General features: G+C 38.8%; 1 long non-coding RNA gene across 2 annotated transcripts in view; it reads left to right on the top strand.

The window, feature by feature from the left end:
• The first annotated feature begins 377 nt into the window (after positions 1–377).
• Positions 378–17,329, top strand: part of LOC108447339 — a 26,230-nt gene continuing 9,278 nt past the window's right edge. The window contains exons 1-4 of one of the 2 annotated variants that reach the window (XR_001862866.1): positions 378–5,510; positions 6,267–6,341; positions 8,660–8,786; positions 14,043–14,167. This is a non-coding gene — a long non-coding RNA (uncharacterized LOC108447339). Of the gene's footprint in view, positions 5,511–6,266; positions 6,342–8,659; positions 8,787–14,042; positions 14,168–17,329 lie in introns of those variants that run through there. The other variant, XR_001862867.1, reaches the window with a different exon arrangement.

Raw genomic sequence — 17,329 nt, 5'->3', positions numbered from 1 at the left:
TTCAAATCATTTGTGTTTGGAGCCCTAAAAATAACTTACAGTGGAGCAAAAGGGCAGTTCAGTTGACTGATAAATATTCGGGGACAAAATCTATTTTTCAAAGCAGGTTACAAATATGAGGAATAATTAGGCAGTAGAGATCCTGTGGCTGAGCAAGGAAATCATAAGTCTAGAAAGCTTGAAAACAACATTATTTCAATTCCCCTTACAATAGGACTGTATGACTTATAAGTTTCCAGAAGTAAGATTAATAATCTCTTAGCTGTCAGGCTATAAATAACATGAAGGCATGGAGCTAAGGAAGAAGTAGCAGGCATGAAGGAGAGTGCAGAGGGGGTGCCAGACATGGAGAGGATGGATGGGTGGATGGATGGATGGATGGATGGATGGATGGATGGATGGATGGATGGATGGATGGATAGGTGGGTGGGTGGATTGCTAACTGGGGCTTCTCTCCTTCAGTCTAAAACTGCCTCCCTTCTAGGACCACTCACGCCTGAGGAAATGTTCTAGTGCTTGTGTACCTTACCTGGAGGAAGTTCTCCCATCTAAGGAATCTTAGCTCTTTCCATAAAAAGCAAAGGAAAAACAAACCCAGCCTCACAGATTTCTTACACAAGACACTGAATCAGAGAATGGATCAATGCTCAGGGCTGAGCAGTCACCTGTGCCTGCACAGAAGAACCCTGCCCTTACGTTTGCAATTACCTCGGTAGGAGAACATGATGTAACTAAATTTTAAAGTGCAAACCGTTGTTTTAGACTGTGTGAAAATGAATTTTGGAGCAGAAAGAGTTTATGTTCTGAATATGAGATGTCAAATTGCATAACCTGAAACTTACTGTTAATTAAAATGGGTTCTGCTGTAGTTGCTATAACTACCTGGGTCATAACAAATAGCTTGTTATGCGATTTCCAATACATATCTGTTTACCAAGTTAAGAACTTAATGCAGTTTTATAACAGGTTCACTGATTTTGTACAAAAGCCTTGATTTACAGCAGTAGTGACATGAGGTAAGAGTTATAAACCTCTCCACAGTGTGGAGACTTATATAGGCAAAAGAAGCCTTAAGCTGCTTATATGATACCAGTTACAAAGACCATAACAAAAGGCTTCGTCGGTAAGATTATCTATATCATGCAGATAAACAACACAGCTGCCCCTTCTGCACACTAGCTTATTTTAAGGGCAGAGTTTAAGGAAAACGGAATCTTTAGATAGGATGCCCATTTTAAAATATGTTTTAAAACCCCTACCCAAAATGTCAACCAATCGGATCTGGGGAGCTACTTGTCCTCAGCAAATACTCAAGACTGCCCACTCTAAAAAGAGGTGTTCAGAAAAAGGGACATTAACTGAATGCCTTTTACATCAAGCTAAGAAGCTTGCTTTGTCTCGGTTTCCTTACTCAATTCATCCAGTTCAATTCCATTTACCACTATGTGCTGTGTTTGTACTAAGGAAAATCTTTGTCAGGTACAATAAAATAAGTTGGACTATCAAGTCTCTTACAAATATATAATTAATTGGAGTCTTAAAAGGAATGAGGAGACCTGTTTAGCAAAATGAAAAGGTTATAAATTATTTGAAACTGGGGAGGCAAAACCAAGATGAGCCAACAGAGATTTGTAAAGAACAAATCATGTTAAAATTGGCTCATTTCCTTCAGCAACACGGTATCCAGCTATGTGGTTAGGGAGAAGAAATAAGCATCATGTACCTTTCCTTTAAAACATGACATTATTTCACATTACAATCTTATAAGCTAGGGAAACATGGTCTAGATTGAATTGCTATAAACTGGGTGCAAGAGTGGTTCGATAGTACCTCCCAGAAGACTTGCCAAATGTTCTCTGTCAAAATGGAAGCAAATATTAAAAGCCTCCCCACGGGGCTTCAGCTTTCATACAGATCTGTTCAATCTTTAATTAATGAAAGAAGAGAGGGCAGGCTTCTGTGTAGAATTAGAGAAAACATGAAGTCAGGAAGGACTGAAAATTGGGACTAGCAATCAAAGAGAACTCAAAAAAGTAGAGAAATGTTCCAGAAGCAGTTCGGGAGGGAGAATTACAAGTCGCTATACTTAGGAACAACCAGCTGCAGATGTACCAAGCAGGGAGCAACCAAGTAGACAGCACTCGTCCAGGAAAGGGCCCGAAGGTAATGTGGTTTTACATGCTCAAGCAAAATCGACAGTGTCATGTTTTCATGAGACAGGCAGATGTCACCATGGTATGCATAAACAGAAATTCATCCTGAAAAATAGATGAAGCAATCCTCCTGCTCTGCTGAGTGCTTGCAAGACCTCAGCAGGATACTGAGCCTGCCTCCGGCACTTGGTTTTGGTAAAAGGACAGACCAGCAGAGCTAACCCCAAAGGAAAGAAGGGGTGTGAGGGGTGTGAAGAGGGAGACCTGCAGAGCACTTCTGAAACAACCAGGGTCTCTTCCTCTAGAGAAAGGGGGGTAGAAAGGAATACCAGGGGAAATAGTGCTATCTTCGCCCTCAGGTGGATAAAGTGCTTTACTGAAAGGAAAGGGAAAAATTTCTTCTCCATGCCTGTGCCAGTTAAGGAAAAAATTACAGGGTTGCCTCACTTGCCCATCTGCAGTCACTTTTTAAATAGTTAGGATAGTGAGCAATCAGTTTGGTCAAACTTCTGTCAAAAAATGACACTAATATAGTACTTCACCACTTTGATGAAAGACTGATTTCTGAAGGTCCCTCTCAGCCAGATGTTTTTAATACAGTATATAGACACATACTGCCTAAAGTTTGTCTGTAACATATATAATTCATTATTGAAAAATTAATTTTCAAATGATTGGATGACACCACCAATGCTTTGCAGTCAAATAGGACTGACTCATAACCTTTGCTTAAAACACAGACAAAAAGGCATATGAAAAAACTCTGTATTAGGAGTAGGTATTTATGCAAAATTACACTCATTATTCTTTTCATTTATTTACTAATTGTTAAAATAGTCTGGTAAAAAGACACTAAGAGTAGGCATAAATATTAAGCTGGGTATTTAACCTCAAAGTGATACTGTGTAAACAGATGCATTGTAAATATTTAAAATTCTATGATTAAGCCTCACATTAATCCTTATTAACAGACTTTGAGTGCATAGAACAAGAATATTACCCATACTCCTTCCCTAAGCAATGTCCTGTTAGAAAGAATGTTGGTAAGCCCAACCTCAGAAAAAAAAGTGTGTAATCTTTTTCTGCCTGTTTCTGCAGTGTGGGTCACTGGGTTACATGCTCGAAGCTGAACTGGAATTAGTTATTTTATTTATGAATACTGTGTGCATATCATTTCATTGCTATGAAACAGTGAAAGATGCAAAGTATTAAAGAGTTCTGTGTTCCAGATTTACAATAAGTATCTCAGGTGGCTGGAGGGGAGTTCCCATAACAATCACCAGAGAGGTTTGCAGATGTGATTTTTCCATGCCTTTTTTAAAATATGCAAATGGAAACACAAATATTTTAAGGTTCTTAAACTTTATTCTGCCTGTATATGAGAGAATTAACTGTTCATAAAATTCTTACATTTTACAAGATTCATTTTCCAGAAGGAATTCTGAATTATACAGTTTAGTGCATAAAGTTTTTTTGGTTTTTTTTTTCTGACAAAGGCAATTATAGTGGTTAGCTGGTTAGTTCTCTTGAGTACATATGCCTCTAATGTTCATACAAGCTTATTTCAGATATTGAGAAACAGCATAGGGCCTCATGCTTATATTATTGCTGAGACATCAAAGCACCTTTTCGTCCCAGGCCTTGGAAAAAAAGTCCAGGTATAGTGGGTTGACCTTGGCTGGGTTACAAGTGCCACCAAGCCTATCATTCCCCTTCCCAGCAGGACAGAGGAGAGAAAATAAGATGGGAAATGACTAGTAAGGTGCGATAAGGCAGTTTACTAAAGGAAGAAAAAGAAAAGCGAATGCTTGTGAACACATAAGCAAAGGGGAAAAAATTAATCTCCAGGTTGATGCAAGTACAGACCCACCATCAGTGAAAGAAGAGTATAAGCACTGTTGCAAGAACTTGACCCCTACGAGTCAATGGGCCCTGGCAATATCCACACGAGGGTGTCGAGAGAGCTGGCGGATGTCATTGAGAGGCTGCTCTACATAATGGTTGAAAAGTCATGGATATCAGGGGATGCCCCAGAAGTCTGGAAGAAAGCTAATGTCACTGCCATCAAGAAGAAGGGCTTAAAGTAGGATCAAGGAAATTACAGGGCAAGGGAATCCTCCAGGGGGCGAACACAAGTCAGATGAAGCACATGATTGGAAAAAGCCAGCTTAGATTCACCCAGGGGCAAATCATCCTTGACAAACCTGATCACCTCTCTGACAAAGTAACCTGCTCAGCTGATGTGGGACTAGTCATGGACATTGTCTACCTGAATTTCTCCAAGACTTTCTCTATAGTGTTCTACAGCCCCCTCCTAGAGCAAATGATGTGTTATGGTCTAGACGAGTGGTCCATGCACTGGGTGGGAAACTCCTGGCAAGCAGCACCCACTGGGTTGTGGTAAATGGCTCCTTTCCAAACTGGCAACCTGTCACAAGTGGTCTATACTGGGTCCAACGCTGTTTGATATCTCCATAAGCAACCTGGAAGATGGGATAAGCTCACAAAGTTTGCTGAGGGTACCAAACCGAGTGAGAGTGTAGAGCTTCTTCTTTGGAAGGAAGAGCTACACCGCAGGAAGTCCTAGATAGACTGGGTTAAGGACCTTATGAAGTTCAACAAGGACAAGTGTAGTCTTACAACTGGGAAAATATAACCCAGGAGAGCAACAGGCTGGGATATACCAAGCTGGGGAACAGCTCTATGGAAAGGTTCTTTGTTAGTCCTGGTGGGAAAACTCATTGCGAGTGAATGATGTGCTGCAGTGGCAAAAAAAAGGATCCAAGAAGCTGTTGGGTTTTATCAAAAAAACATCACTACCAGAGATAAAGAAGTTGTTGTCCCACTCTACTCAGGGCTTTACAGGCCATACCTGAAATACTGTGTTTAGCTTTGGTCCATGCTGTATGAAAAAAGGCTGATGAAAATCCAGGGAAGGGTGTCAGAAATGAGTATTTTAAGGTCCCTTAAAGACTCACTGACAGAGTTATCAACAAAACCAGATTTTATATGAGAGCAACAGGACCGGGAAGTCTGCCATGTGAAGAAAGGTTGTGAGAGCTGGGTTTTTTCAGCCTTGAGAAAAGAAGGCTTGGGGAAGACCTTATCATCACCTTCCAGTATTTAAAAGCTGTGTACAAAGAAGATGGAGAATACCTCTTTCAAAGAGTCGATTAGCCACTGGAATAATCTCAGGGAAGCGGTGGATTCCCCAGTATTGGATAACTTTAAGATTCATCTGGACAGGGTGCTGGGCCAGCCTATCTAGACCACGTTTTTTCCAAGAAAGTTTGGACCAAGTGATCCTTCTCTTCCAACCTGTTAATCTATGATTCTATGATTTTCCTGCTTCCTCTGGTAAGTAACAAAAAAAAAAAAAAAAAAAAAAAAAAAAAAAAAAAAAAAAAAAAAAAAAAAAAAAAAAAAAAAAAAAAAAAAAAAAAAAAAAAAAACAAAAAAAAAAACACCCTAAAATAGATTAGTTTAAGGAGTCTCTTCTACAGAGACACAGTAATGGTACTGTATGAGCTGATAATGCACAATTCCTGTTTATAGTGCATATAAACTCCATCTAGAGATTGAATTTTATTTAACCTGATAGATTTCCCATTAATGACAAGCTTTCAAATGTAGCTTTAAGAAATCATATTGCATAGATTTTTCAATACAATCTAACAGCTTTCAAGTGAGCAGGTGATTATGAACCCTCTGTTGTGGTCTGCTTCTGATCTTGGATTAAAAAAATGCCGGGTTATTTAGCTCGATTTTCCCACCTCCTCCCATGTAGCATTCAAAGGTATTTGACAGCACAAGCCTTTTGTGCATCATGCAATATGCACAGTCCTTTTAACTCTCCATTACTGCATGGAACTCTATGAATTGTCTTTTTCTCTCAAGTGCCTGAAGGATGGCCCCTCTGCTTTCCTGCTCATCGCTCCCAGTGACTGATGCCTTTGCCTGGGCAATCCCAGGAGTCATCCATTCAATAATATGTCAAGGGCATCTCAAGTACCAAAAAAAAGGGCAAGTTGAGAGGTCTCTATCAAATAAGAAAGAACACAATTTACTGAGCAGTATTTCAGTGCTGTAAAACTATTGCCATGTTTTTATTAGGAACATTTACCAATGGACAACTCTTTGATCCGCACTGATAAACGTGTCATGGCCGGGAAGCAGAAAACTGTGGAGGTAAATTATATTAACTGTTTGACCCACTAGGTCAATCCATTACCATGCACAAAAGAAAGGTGATAATACTTGTGGACAAAGTGAAAAATGCAGTTTGCTGGATATGACAACAGACTATGTCTTTGAGATGCTTTGTTTTCCAATCATGGGCAAAATGACTGCTCAATATTTGTTCAATAAATTTTATTTGAAACAAACTGATCTATGAATCATAAGGGTTTCCAATAGGAAAAGACCTACAATACACTTAAAAATCAGCATGTTTAGAAACCAACATATTTTGTTGAGTTTTTTAAAATGGTATGACTAGAAATTTATATTTTTTGAGAGTTCAGTGCTTTCTAATTATTAAAGTGGGTTTTTTCCCAAATCCACTAAGGCATATTTGCTGTATGGATCCCAGTGACTGCCTGCCAAAAAAGACGGGCTGTCAATTGTATACTTTTTTAACTTTTTCACATTAGTACCTAAAATAGATTTTTATGAACTCTGTATGAAACATGGATGCTTTGTGTTCTCAGTCATGCTGAGTATTTGCACCGTTTCATTGTGCAACTTGGTTGACATCACATAAAATTCTCGATACCTAAATAACTGTTTCATTCAAATCAGAGTGAAGTCACCAGAAGTCTTTCTGCCATCATCAATGAACCCTGGATCTGGCAGGGATGAGCCAGCTGAATGATATTAATTGATGCCAGCAGGAAGAATGAAGGGAAGAACAAACGTTGACTTGTATACTTATATCACTTATGCTAAGAATCAGATTACTGAGGCAACAAGGGAAATTGAGAGAGAAAAAAGTATTAAAAATACTAGAAATCTGGTTATGAAAATAGCATATACTCTGTCTGAAGACTCACAGTCTAAATGAGAGAAGGTGACAGCAAGTTATTTGTTATGCTTTATATCCCATAAAAGAACCCCTACTTTATTATCAGGGGTGATTTTACTCTGATCTCCTCATGACATCTCATTCTTCCCATAATAAAAAAATAATTAGTGAGCTTCTAAAACAATTGTCAGCAACTGGCATCTACTTTCTGAAGTGAGTGGTCTGGCATGCTGGACTCTACGCCAGATCTCGTTCTCACAGAGAGAGTTGGATATCACAACTTTAAAGACTGCTTTCTCAAGTGGCATCCATGTAGCTCAGCTGTTTTAACATGCACAAACTGTAGGTTTAAGCTGTTAAAGTCTCATAGCTGAAGAAGTAAATCATCATCAGAAGAAGTAATCATTATCAAATAAACCATGAGAAAAACTAGGTAAGAGAAAAACATAGCCATGATATTCATGTGGCATTTTGGTCCCTGTCTTAAAATTCTGCTGAACAAGAGACCAGGCTAACACAAGTAAAACAAAATCCCAGCATTCTTAAATTAAAAAAACATGCATTAAATAGGAAAGGGGAAAGCACATAACAACAAACAATATTAGAAACAAGGGATTTAGCAAAATACCAAGGGAAACAAAAGGAAGGAAAGATGATCTCAGCAAAGAAAACACAATCCAAAACAGCTTTTATAGCATAAATTATGGTTAGAAAATATTTTCATGTTTTACTGGTAGGTGGGGCCTCATTTAGGACAGCAAATGAAATAATCAGTCTGACATTAATTGCTAGAGTCAGATCGAGGAAAAAAGAGCTGCATGTACAGAGGACACCAGGCAGGAATACAGAAATGTTTTCCTACTGGGGGAATAACCAGTACTGGCATAATCTGACTCTACTACACTTGATTTCAGAAGTCACTGTAAAATTGAAAAGGTAAAGAGATATGAGAATAACACTAGAAGTCACATTTTGTTTCTAAAAACCACTGGTAGATCATCGAGTCTATTTATTCCATCTTTTCAAACAAGAAGTTAAAAAGTAACTTGAGCTCTAAATAACTTGCCTGTAGAATATTAATTTGATTATAGAGGGATGTACAGTCTCTCAAAGATTCACATAGCAGAAGCCAGTCATGACAAATTCAGATAGGATGGCAATTGCTAATCTAGAAAAAGATAGTATTTTTTTAAAATACAGATTTCTGACTGAGGCTAATTAATAATAAAATCTGCACCTTTTGCAGCGTTTCTGAGCTAGAGAAACAAAAATTATGTTTGCAGTCAAAAATTCATTTGTTAACCTGAACTTTTACATGCCTATTCAAAGACTTACTATCCCAGTTACAACAACACTAATGCTGACTGTTCAAACTATATTATACAAAAAGCCTCATTAATAGCACATTTTAAATTTTTATCCATGCACCTTGTGTATCTAAGCTTTCACTGGTGTTGTGCTCCCCCTTCCCCTGCTTGTCCAGATCCTGAAGTCAGAAATGAGAACTCTCACAAGAGGAAAAGGTGGAGAACCTGGGATGGGAGGTTGGCCTTCTACACTGCGAGGAGTATGATGCTGACAGTGGGTTTTCTCCTGCTCCCTGCTCTAAGGTCTGCATGACATTGATTGTGACTGTTTTTAATCCATGCTATACCTTGATGTTCAGTAGCCTACACCTCCAGATTATATCCTCATATATTGTGGCACACACAGTGTGTGCTGCATATTCTAGACATTTTCTCTTCCTTTTGTTTTGCCCTGTAACTGGTTTTATTTGATTCCCAAGCCTACATTTCTTGGAAACCTGGGCAATTTGTTTATTGCATGTTTATAACATCTGCTGTCATCGCCAGGCTGTGCCTTTCAAGGAAGGCCTTTGCTACCATCCTTTGCCTGTTTCTCCTCAACTCCATATTGCTTTTTTGGGGGTCAGAGGTATTTCACTCTAGAGAGAGCAATATATTACTATTACTGGTTATTACTTAGAGAGATGCACAAAATTATTATAACACTGCACCACAGAATTGCACAGAGCTAACCTAAAGAAAAACAAGTTAGTAAATATTCAACTGCTCATCAGACAAAAAGAGCTGAACCACAGTTTTATGCAAGCCAGGAAGGGCAGCCAAAGCAAGCCTGGCAGGGCTCAGCTTGGGTGAGTTGCAGGGCTAGTGTAACATCTATATCTTTTGGCTAGCAATGGCAATACCAAATTTACTGCACCACAGAGCTACCAATCAACTGACCTACAATATAGTGAATTCTTCAAAGCTTCATTTAAATCTCAAATTATATATAAGCTGGTTTAAATGGGAACTAATTCGGGAATTCAATGGCCACTGTCATATACGTAGTAAGTTTAGGTGACTGTTATGGTCCCTTTCTGGATTTACAGTCTCCAACTGGAAATTCACAGTGTCCTGTGTCTTGAAGAGCAAATTAATTCCTCTCCAAGTTTTGTATTTGGGTGTAAAACACAGCCAGTCAAACAAAATATGCTTATTTATTTCTCTTTCAATATTTTCCCTTTGGATTGTATCTAGGCACTACTTGAGATACCAGAAATTAACAGCAGTATAATTCCCTCAAACTTTGCATTCAAAGCTCCAGCTTTGTCCAGGAAAAAAAGATTAAAGGTTTTAAAAACCATAACATAGCTTTGTGAGCAGAAGAGTAACTTTTTTGGATTTTTCCCAGTGGTCAGAGATCTTTAAAGACCTGGAACAAAAGGTGATGTGATATACAGATCATCTGTTCACACCTAAAGTTCAAACCAAGACCAGACAGATGGAAAAAACAGGTTTTGGGTCACTAACTTTCTGCAGAAGGACAACTTTTCTTGCATGTATGGGTTCTTTTTACTACATTTTATTTCTCTACTTATTCTACGCCTATTTCCCTATATACCAGCTGTGCATTGCAGCCTGCCCTTTAGCTGATAGGTGATACCTTCTGGGGTTTTATAAAAAAGTTCTGGACCAGGTGGCATTGCAGAAGTAATTCCGCACCAGGGACAGATTCCTCTTTCTTGTGTTCTCATTTGTGTTTGCTGCTGGATGACCTGCCAACCTCTTCTAAACATAGGCATGGCTCTGAGCTACACTCGGCTTTTTCACTAGCCAGAAAAGTTTGGGTTTCCTTACTAACTGGAGACTCAAGGCTGTGTTTAAAGTTTGCTTTATGCATCAGATGAACTAAGCTGTTCTCTTGTAGCTTAAACTTGGGGAAGAGGCAGTACAATATTTAGTTGGTCTAGAACATTAGGTCAATGCAGGTAAGTGCATTACAAAGCTATTGTATTTACAAGAGCTGCATTAATCAGTAATCACATTACTATGAAATTTATTGAAGTACTGTTAAAGAGGGCTACAACATTGGTAGTGTGACTCTACTTCTGATGTACACTTATTACCAATACACCAATAACTGCCTGTATACCACAAAAGGCTCAAAACTTGTTTCTTAAGCAACAACAAAAGTAAACTAATGAAACGTTACTTTGTTAATGTACACGTGGTGTTATTCATGATATTCCAAATGTATTTTTACCAACATATCTTCTTAATAATACTCCATCAATTATTAGAAACAGTGCTTCATCCCAGGGGGCAGGAGTTTCTTGGATATCTTTATCTGAAACAGTTTTCTGCATGGCAGCAGCTTTCCCACCAGGAGTCCTTTTTAGTATTTCTCTTGTCAGGGATCTTCCTTTCTCTTTGATGAGATCTCCCAGGCATGTCAAAAGCTGTTACTTCAGGGCCCTTCTAGCTACCGAGTTATCAAGCACAGTACCTTCACACTATGACTGCCAAAGTTATACCAGCTCCTCGGTGTGTCAAACAAGTTTATTATTTTACCTTTCAGTGACTTTTACTTCCACAGATTGCTTGCTAAAAATTTTTCTTTGGTCTATCAACTACATTAATAAAATCCATTAGTTATTCACAGTGCTTTCCTCATTAATTAAATATTATAGCATTGAAGTTTCTGGTCTAATGTGTGGTTAAGCAATTTCCAGAATTCTATTTAGTTTGCTATAAAATTGAATACACGTAACATAAAAGGAGTTAAATTATTATTATCTAGAAATTTTGAAATTAAATTCAAAAAAGAATTTCATTCACAATGTTTTTTAGCACATTTAACCATTGACATGATGTGGCCTACATGTTATTTTTCTTTAAAATACTGCAAAAGAATATGACTTCTGCTGTGTTAATGATTTAAGGTGAAATCTTTCTTAGCTTTGCTTGAATCAGATGCACTGAATACTTGTAAATACAAAAGTAAATATTGTGGCAGGCTGACAGCTAAACAAGGCTTAACTCTTCCTGTGCTTTGCCCAGAGCACAAAATATTCAAATAATTGTTGCTAGAGTGAGTGAAGAATTCTTATTCACCAGTGTTTTATCCCTGTGCACAGACATACACACACGCTGTATGCACTAAAAAAGTAAACCAGCAATGCTGTGAAGACAGCATGAATTGCTGACACTCTGGGATCTGGGAATTCCTGTTCTTCAGGCCTACCTAGCCATGAGATCACACATATGTTTGAAAGATTTTCCAAGTCCAGAATAGGTTTTTAGAAAAAATTATGGAAGAGAAGGATGGAAATCTTCAGATACTGTATTTGTAATATTCCTCGGTAGTCTCTCTTCTCTGCTCCAAAAATCTTGACCTTTTCAAAAACACATTGAGTGCTGGAGTTCTGTAGGGGAGCTGGGCAACAGTTGAGAGCCAGCTGCAAGAGAAGCCTTGGTCATCAATGAAGGTAACTTTGCCATCCAAAGCCCTGTGGATTAAAAGAAGGAAAGAACAGGTTTATGTAGAAGTTTTACTGAATTCATTGTAGTAAATACAGAATCACAGAATAATTTAGATTGTAAAATACCTTTAAGTTTGTAGACTCAGACTGTTAACCCAACACTGCCAAGTCCACCAGTAAACCATGTCCCTAAGGTCCACATCTACCCATCCTTCAGGTACTTCCAGGGATGGTGACTCCACAGCTACCCTGGGCAGAATGTTGTAGAGTCTGATAACTCTTTTGGTGAAGAATTTTTTCCTAATATCCTGCCTATGTCTCCCCTGGCACACCTTGAAGCCATTTCCAACCAATTACAGAGAATGGTCCTTTATGTATCACTTAAAATATCTGTTGAGACCATGTCATTCACTCTCTATTTTGCAGAAAAGAAAAATATTGGGTCAAAGACTGGTTTTCATAAGTTCCTAAAGGTATGCATCCCTAGGAGGCCTTGGGATGCATTTTCACATTTTGAAGATCCCTGCTCAAAATAAGTCACAGAGTGCTCAGATATCTTGTGAATTTCCATTTACCCTCGTCTTCAAATTTTACTTTTCATCACAATGTAAATTAGTACATTAGTAATTTTTAGTAGCATTCCTTCCTAATATCACACATGGCACTCAAGTATGTACTGATCTCAGATGCTGTTTTTCTTAACAGTACCCTTAAAAATCTGTGTAAGTGCTACCTAAAACCTTTGCACGATACGAGCAGAAGATACCATGCTGTTCTGAATAGATTCCTTTAACTGCTTTTGCAGACTGTAGATGAAACCTGGTTTTCCCTTATCCACTTTAAAATATTTTGTGCTTTACTATTCATCTCTCAAAATGAATATTTCTTTCCATTTAGTCTCACACCAACAAGCTCCACTCAAGTGTTAAGCTAAATGCTGCCAATGCTTTAGTTGGTGAGGATAATCCTAACTCTGGTCCCATAATGTACTCCTGCATGTACTCTGACAGTACCAATCACACATATAAAAAGAAGTTTCACTCTTCTGAGGTCACAAAGCTTGTTGCCAAAGCTTTCAGTACTGATGCTATGAACTTCTTACCTCTAGCTGGTGCCAAAGATGAGACCAGACTTCCTTTTTGTACAGGATACCCTCACAGAAATGCCATGACTCTTTAGTGCCACAGATTACTAACATTTCTGTAGAAGTGATTATGGTTTTGGCTTAGTGGATGCCTAGGTGCAATGCTGATTCCAGTTCCATTTAACAGTGTTTGACAGCAACTAAGCCTGAGGATGAATCAAAGTTGACATATTTAGAACAAAGCAGTGGAGCACTTGAGTAAGCCAATAAATAGTTCCAGCTGGGACTTGTCCTGTCGTTAGTGATGAGGACACTGGGGGCAGTTTCTGTGGCAGTTAACTTTAGCTAAGGATATTTGGCATTTACAAGGAATAGAAAATACTTTTTATCAGGGTTTTTGGTTTTTTTTTTTTGCAACAATTTTATCTCACCCCCCCCAAATATGCGTCAAACAGAACCAACTTGTTTCAATTACTATGCTGAGCCCCAGCATAGATCTGATTGAGAGTCATTAAATGCAAAATAAACTTAATTACAAAGTTTAACTGAAAGAATGTGTAGAACAAGTTTAGGAGACATGGACTGAGAAAAAAACTATTATGGTAACTCAGCCTACACATTGAGGGCATTTCCCTAGATACTAAAAAAAAAAAGCAATCATCCTATTGGAACTCTAAATAGTCTATGAACACTTAACCAGCTGCCAATTGGTAACAGACATTTTAATAATTTTAAGAAATTTCTATGATAAATATAACCTGCAAACACTTAATCAGAGTTCTAGAGTATCCTGTTGTGCTTATATTCTTTCCCCTCAAGAGAACCTGACCACCTTTAAGCCCTGCTCTCTGGCAGAGAGCAACAGAATATGTAGAACTCACATTCTGTTTTGAAAATTGCATATTAGCACTTCCATATTGTATAAGTAAGTAGTATAAGAAGTATAAATAAGTATATATAAGAAGTATAATTTAAGGTTTTCTAACTATTTACTTTTTAACTTACATGTTGTAGAGCAGACAGAAGAGGTAGTTTCCACCAGAAGTGCGGATAGCTTGATGCGGGGGTGTCAGAGACTGAAATATTACAGTTTATGACTTAAACATTTTCTTGAAGGACTTTTAAAACTGTATTACAAAAGCTGCAAAGAAGACTACCACACCCTGAATGGGGCCCTGACTGAGGCCTTACACCGCTCGCTGATGAAGATAAGATAAAGTAACAACTCAGGGCTGGGGATATTCATGGAGCACAAGCTTAACGCCTCCAAGGTGGAGACCACAGCCCCAGGGCTATCAGCTGCCAGGCTCGAACAGACCCTCACACCAAGGGGTGGAGGGAGGAGAGGCTTTGGGTATCTTGGAAAAGCCTCTGGTCAAAGGCGCAATGACTGCCCATCCTCAGCTGTGCAGAGCCCAGCTGAGGGATCCTCACTGGGGGGGAAGCTTATCCACAGCAGAAGGGGTGACATGGTCCATCAAAGGGGCCCCCTCAAAGGGGTCCCCAGACCCTGCACCAGAGCACCAGAGATGATGCAACAGACGCTCAGTGTTGCAAGGGACAGTGTCAAGCTAGCCCCTACAAGAGGAGGCATGTGGGCATTCCCACCTGGCCCAAAGCGTATATTAATCCACGGGATTCTGTACTCTTTGGCATGTGGCGGCGTGGTGTGGCATGCGGTACGGTGGTGTGTGGCACGGTGGCATGGGGCAGCGTGGCCACAGCAGTGACGGGGGACCCTCACCACCAGCAGAGCAGATGGAGGGGAACAACGAGACATCGTTGGGACCCTTGGATGGGTGATCTGCTTCCACCTAACCCCTGTCACCTCTCCCCCTCCCCCCACTCCCCACGCACACTTCTTTTTTCCATTTCTTGCTTTCTTTTCTCTTCCCTTCTCTTTGCCTCTTTTACTATTAAATAAAATACATCCATTTTTTGGCATCAACATCTAACCTCATTTGGTTCAATCTTGTTTCTGGGAATATTTTGAACCTACTAAGTTCTTTCCAGTTTATGCACTGAGACTTAGCTTGCTTTGCTTTTCTGGGTTTAAACCAGATTGTAACAGGGGGGAAGGTTACTGAAAGTTTTTCATATGCCACGGTTATAACCATGGGCAAGTCATTCTTACCAAATGTAAAGAAAATATTGTTCCTCTGCCTTTGCTCTCTCTTTCGTTTTAGTAGTCTGCTTTTGAAAAGTAGATGTTTTGGGTGTTATGAGTTTCCTGGTTTGATTTTCTCATCTAGATCCCTTGCTGTATAATATGATGCATTCAACACAGCATAACTTCTGAAAACAATGACATTTTGTAGGACATAAAAATAACATTCTCTGTTTTCAACCTCTTCTTGTGCTGATTATGAAATCTGTATTCAGATAGGCAGTGTTTTGCACAAACATTTTCTTTCACCTAATTCATACTAATCTGCATTCTACATGCAGTCTCACTACAATATCACCTAAATTCCCTTTTTTCTCTCTGCCCCTGTGAGAGATTATTATTAATATCACTTTTATTATTATTGTCATTGTTTTGTCCCTTCTTCCCAGATTCCAAATCAGGTACAGAGAGCATGAAAAACACTTCTTTTAGATTTTGGTTTGCAGTGAAGAATAATGCAGCTTACATAAAATCATGTAGTTCATATTCCAACCAGTCTTCAGCATGATTATTCTCAGTGTTCTTTTATTTTCCTTCATTTTCGAATCACAGAATCATTACACTGAGAAAAGACCTCCAAGGTTAAGTCCAACCTTCAACCATATACTGCCATGCCCACTAAAACAGATCAAAAAGTGCCACACCTACTCATTTTTTGAACACTTTCAGGGATGGTGACTTGACCACTTCCCTAGGGAACCTGTTCCAGGGCTTAATACTTCTCTGAGTCGCACCAGAAATTTATCTTTTTTTCAGCTTTGACTTATAAAATGGCACCAAAACAAATATAAAAGTCAGACAAGAAGTGCTTTTTTCCCCTTACTGGAAATGTCTATCAAGTCTTGAAGCTTGATATCTATCAAGTCATGGAGTGGTTTGGGTTGGAATGGACCTTAAAGATCAACTGGTCCCAGCCTCCCTCACCATGGACAGAGACACATTTCAATAGACCAGCTTGCTCAGAGTTCCATCCAACCTGGCCTTGAACACTTCCAGAAATGGAGCATCCACAACTTTGGGCAACCTGTTCCAGTGCCTCACCATCCACACAGTAAAGATTTTTTTCCTATTATCTAATCTAAACCTAGTCGCTGGTACTGATTCCCACCAATGAGACAATAAGCTTCGTAACTAACCATGTTTATGTGCAAGCCCTAGCAGAATGCAGACAGATCAAAAACATAGTTTAGGGAAGCACCATGCAAAGAAATCTTGTGCTAAGCATCTGTGCCCCATGATTTTAGGACTACCTGGAGACTGAGTGAGAAGAGACTTAAACTACCTCACACAAAGAGTCTTGAAAACTACTGAATTAGATCCCTCTACAACACTAGTAGCTATTGATTCATATAAAAGGACTTTGTAGAATTTACACAGTAGGATGTGATTCTTCCTAACCCTATTTCTTGTTTTCTTCTCTACCACTACAACTGTAGCTGCAATGGAGGTCTCTTTTGAAGCTCAAAATTTTCCATTTTGTGAACACTGGAAAGAATACATAAGAAATGTCATGTAATTTTCTAACAGCAGACGATTTCTCCTGAGAGCATAGACTTTGTTCAATCTAGCTGAATCTTTTACTACTTCAGGGAAGGAATAGAAAAAGCAAGGCTGCTGAAGGAAAAAATAATTAGCCATCGTGTTTTAGAGTAGAATGCTAAAAACTCTCTTTTTCAATTTTTCAGACTTCATGTAGGGGTATCTTCTTAACCATCTATTTTCTTACACTTGCTGAGCACATGCGATATAGTACAGATTCTGAGGTTTCTTCAGTTGTGGGAATTTCAGTCAGTGGAGCAGTCTGAAGAAAGTTGTCCTGAGACCAGAACCAAATACACTTTGATGGTAATAGCTTTAGTAAGATTTTTTTTGAGCTTGACCTGTTAAGGGCTTGATGGATTTTCTATAAGGCCCCATCTGACATATTTTCAATATACTTTTACCTACTCAGAAGCATGCTTTGGTAATTACAAATCTGAGGATGTCTCAGCTTCAAATGAATCCAACTTTCCCTAACAAGCTCCATTAAACAAGTTTTCAGCATCACGATACAATATTCTTCCAATTAAATTGAAATGTGTTATATAGCGCATAATAATTTGGTGACTAAAAGTGTGAATACTTTTAAATGTGG

This window comes from Corvus brachyrhynchos, unplaced genomic scaffold, assembly GCF_000691975.1.
Source record: "Corvus brachyrhynchos isolate BGI_N302 unplaced genomic scaffold, ASM69197v1 scaffold105, whole genome shotgun sequence".
NCBI classification, from domain to species: Eukaryota; Metazoa; Chordata; class Aves; order Passeriformes; family Corvidae; genus Corvus; species Corvus brachyrhynchos.
The sequence above is the reverse complement of the archived record's forward strand: the minus strand, read 5'-3'. Positions and strand labels throughout refer to the sequence as shown.